The 4,604-nt window shown below is 40.4% G+C and overlaps 1 pseudogene; it reads left to right on the top strand.

Annotated features, from left to right (window-relative positions):
• The first annotated feature begins 925 nt into the window (after positions 1-925).
• Positions 926-1,324, top strand: LOC109246822 (28S ribosomal protein S16, mitochondrial-like; annotated as a pseudogene).
• Positions 1,325-4,604: the final 3,280 nt, after the last annotated feature.

The raw sequence follows: 4,604 nt of genomic DNA, 5'->3' as shown, positions 1-4,604 counted from the left end.
TGAGCCACCCAGGCGCCTCCACAGTCACTCTATTTAAAGTTTTAATTTCTTTAACCCTGATACTTTGTATCTTCTTTCCTTAATTTACTTTTTCCTTTTAGCACTTAACTTTATATCACATGCTATATATTTTACTTATTTGTCTTGTTTATTTAGTCTCTTCTTCTAAGGTAGAGTATTTGTTTTGTTTTGTTTTGTTTTGTTTTGCTCAATGTTATTTCCCCAGCACCTAGAACAATGTCTGGCACATAGTAGGTGCTCAATATGTATTTTCTGGGTTTTTAATTAAATAATTCTTTGAAATGCAAACACTGGCAATTCTTGTCATCATTGGTAATATTTCTGGGAAACATCTCATTAAAGTAAGGCAATAAACACAAGCATAAAAGTAAGGGAATAGGATGTAGGGAATCAAGGGAAGCAACAGAGAGGCCAGTTAGGAAGTCATTAGGAAGCCACTGGCCATCATCAAGCAGAAGTTGATGATATCAGTGGAGATAGTAAAAAGTAGTAAAGTTTTTGGAAATATCAGCGTCAACAGAATTGGAGGTCAGATGTGGAATGTGATAGAAAGAAAGTATTTAAGATGGACTCCAACATTTTGGGCTGAGTGGCTAGAAGCCTGGAGTTGCCATTTTGTAAGAAGGAACAGATTCAGGGGTTGGGGAGGGTGAGGGGATAGCTAAAATCAAGAAATTTTTTTCACATTCAGTTTGAAATTCTATTAGACATCCGGTGAGGAGTTTCAGTATGCAGATGGTTATATGGATCTGGAATCCAGAGGAAAGAAAGGGACTGAAGATACAAATTTAGGAAGCTCAATAGATAGTATTTAAAGCTATGGGGCTAGGCTTTTCCACATTCCTCCCCACCCAGCCAGAGGCCATAAAGCTGATGTGTGCTGGTGGTGCATGCCAGCTACACCATGGTCCAGCTCACTACTGTTCTCTGCAAGGCCTCCCATGGGGTCCACTTATTCATCTGCCTTGCGCTGTGTGGCTATACCAACCAGATTTTCTACCACATTGTGACCATTCACAACAGGGATGGCTGTTTCATGGAGCAGCTGGATTCCTATTATCCACTGCCCAACAGTCATGGAGAGAGAATCGTTGCTCTCAACCTGGACCGGATCTGGGATTGAAATGCCTGTGGAGCCCATCTCTGTAAGTCTGTAGGGTAGCTTTTGGGTCTTTCTGGATTTTTCCCTCTGCATTCCATGAAGATCACAAATGCTGAGAGGCTGCAGAGGAAACAGGAGTGGGAAGTCCTTTTAGCATCTCAGAAAAAGGATACAGAAGGTACAGAAACAAAAATGAGCTGACTTCAGTGAGAAGAACATTGGGAAAAAGATCAAAGTCCTTTTAAAACACTTGTGCAGAGCTCTTAGTTTTATTAGATTTGGAGGTCAATAAATGGAGTTTTATGAGTCAAAAAAATTAAACAGATAAAGCTATGGGGTTGGATAAAGTTTTCATAAAATGAATATAATAGAGAAAAGATCTGAAGAGATCTCAAAGATAAAAAGGAATCAGCAAAGGAGCCTAAGAGTTAGAAACAGAATCAAGAAAGGATGAAGTCCCATAGACCAAATGAGGAAAGGATTTAAAGGAGGGAGTGGTTTTCTATGTCTGATAGGTAAGACAGGTAAGAGGAGGACTTTGAGACACAGAGATCATTAGTGACCTTGACAAGATAAGCTTACCAAAATGGTGGAGACAAAAGTCTGATTAAAGTGGACTGGGAAAGAATGGGAAAAAGAGGAAGTAGAGACAGTGAGAACAGACTCCTTTGTCTAAGAATTTTGCTATAAAGAGGAGAAAAGAATGAGCCTGTAACCAAACAGAGTTTGAATGGGGCTGAATCAAAAGAGGTTTATTTCTGTTTTCAATTTGGACAATATTACTAACATGTTTGTGCACTGATGGGAATGATCCTGTAAAAAAGAAAAAAGTCAATGATGCAGGAGACCACTCCATGAGTAAATTTCTTCAAAGAAAGAAAGAATGGAAATGGAATTGCTTAATGGAATAGGCAATTGGAATAAATGCCTAAATGGAATAAGTGACAGGATTTTTTCTCACAACAGTAAAGAAAGCATAATAGGAGTTCACCCATACAGGTAGTTTTATAAATTTGGTTAGAGAAGCAAATGGAAAATACTTTCTGATTGTTTCTATTTTCTCAGTGAAATACGAATCAAGATCATCAACAGGGAGTTGAGGAAAGGCATGGTAAGGAAAGAGGAATGAGGTGAGAAATAATGATCTAGAAAGAACTAAGCATGATTGGATCAGGGAAGTGAGGTGGGATTACAAAGTAGTACTGAGTGCACATTGAGATTAGTGGGATGAATTTACAGTAAGACCAGGAGAAGAGGGGTGAGATTGGGTTTAACCAAGTAGGAATTTTTTCACATAACCACTACTTAAAGAAAGCAGAGCAAGAGATTTGAAGGTATGTACAAGAAAAGAGATTTTTGAGAGAGAGAGAGAGAGAGAGAAAGACAGCAGGTGTGCACACACACACACTCAAAAGTGGGTAGGGGCAGAGAAAGGGAGAGACAGAGAGAGAGAGAGAGAGAGAGAGAGAGAGAGAGAGAGAGAGAATACCAAGCAGGCTCCATGCTGTAAGCAGAAAGTCCAGTGTGGAGCTCAATCTCACAAAGCTCAAGATCATGACCTGAGCTGAGATCAAGAGTCAGATGCTTAACCAACTGAGCCACCCAGGCACCCCACAATAAATGATTTTAATGAAGGAGAATTGAGTCTAAGCTGCATCAGGAGGCAAGTAAAAACACAAGGGGAGTAAGGCTAAGTGAAAGGTGGTCCAACCCATGGATCTGAAGGTTCTGGTGGCGTTGAAGAATCTTTGGTGTCAGGATATTAGAGGGAGTGAAGTGGATTTAGAAAGAAAAGATCTTGAAAATGAGTTATAGGAAAGTTGATGACAAGGTCTAGATGACTTTGGGAGTATGTGGTGAGAGAGGTCAGGGGCCTGAGAACTCACATAAATGGAAGGATCGTCTCAGTGATAATGACATGGCTGGAGAGATTGACTGTGAGCCAAGAGCTGTGATCTTTAAGGACTGATGAAGAGGTACCTTGAGGGCTATGGTTGGCTGCAACATGGAGGGATAGTCCATAGAATTGACAAAAGGCATGGGCTTTGAAGGATTTGGCAGGTGTAGGGAAGATGAAAAAGCATGGTCTGAAAGTGGCCATGAGGGACACAGAGGACAGCTATCACTTCTGGGCACAGTTATAGGAGACTAAAAGAGTCACTACTTAAGGGGGCCAGAGGGGAAATAGTATCCTCGAGGGAGAGACAAGTTAGAGTTATAACAGGATGTGTTTGAGGATATAGGAGATTTTGTTGATTACAGATGTGACTTACAGAGGGAACAATGGAAGGGACTGTGGTTGAAGAGGGAAGAAAGACTGAGTCAGATTATTGTGGAATCAACAGAGCCTTAGGGGAGGAGTCTTTATTGGAATAAAGAGACACGATCTAGGAGTCTTGACCTTCTTGAGGTTGCTGAAGTAAACAGGAATGGAGACTGTGATGGGATTATTTCTGGTGGGTCCTTGGATAGGCCAGATGAAGAGGATGTGAGTGCATTCAAGAGGGAAGTCGGGGCTTTTGCCTGTAGCCAGCAGAGCTCTAAGGCTCATGGTTCAGTCGTTCTGATGATGGCTTTGAAGCTAACACAAATATGGTAGCACCAGGGGCTGGTCATCACTTTGACAGTCAATTTATACAATGGGGTCTCAGTTAGTAATGAGCAGAAAGAAGTTCTTGCTGGCCTTCCATCAGTGTGGACAAATGGGTTTTCTCCACCTAAAAGGATAATGCAACACATGTTTTCTCTGGTGTTTTCTAACACATCACTCTCAAGAACACACACATCGTTGTACATAACTGGATGGGAGGGTCAGGCTGATTTCTCTTTAGTGAAAAAATGAATGTTCCACAAAGTAGGGAATGGAGGCAAGCTTAAACAAAAATTACTAACAATTCTTAGTTTTGTTGGCTTGGAATTTGAGAGATGAATTAATTCTGAAGTGGCTTAGTATGAGTTTCATTGAGAAGGAGATGACTTTTCATGGAAAACATTCACTGCCTTATTAAAAGGAAACCCATTTTAAGGGCCGGTCTTGAAGTATATCTCCCAACACAAGAAGATTATTTATATTGCCCAGTGACCTCCCCACAGGGCACTGATACTGATTGGCTCATCTGGTGGTTTCTATCTGTTACATCTCCAAAGAAAATGCTAGTAATAAATTGAGGAATTTAAGGCTATGAATATCTTTTTTTTTTTTTTTTCAGAGTGTGACATTTAGGAGGGAAAAAAAAGAAAATCACTGGAGGGTAAGGGAAAATGGATAGTACTTCTCTCCTTCTTTCCAAATCAGAAACTGCGTCAATCCGCCTTTCCCTTCATAAGTCAGAAAAATAAAGTGATACAAAATCCAGTCTATTCCTATGCCTTGAGGCATGACTATAACTAAACCATTAGGGGATGCAAATTGAATCCTCTCTGACTAAAATTCAGTGTATAACATACTGTTTGGGCCACACGCAGAAGCTACCCATTCACA

Source organism: Panthera pardus, unplaced genomic scaffold (genome assembly GCF_024362965.1).
Source record: "Panthera pardus isolate Hobbes unplaced genomic scaffold, ASM2436296v1 HiC_scaffold_13, whole genome shotgun sequence".
Lineage (NCBI taxonomy): Eukaryota > Metazoa > Chordata > Mammalia > Carnivora > Felidae > Panthera > Panthera pardus.
The sequence above is the reverse complement of the archived record's forward strand: the minus strand, read 5'-3'. Positions and strand labels throughout refer to the sequence as shown.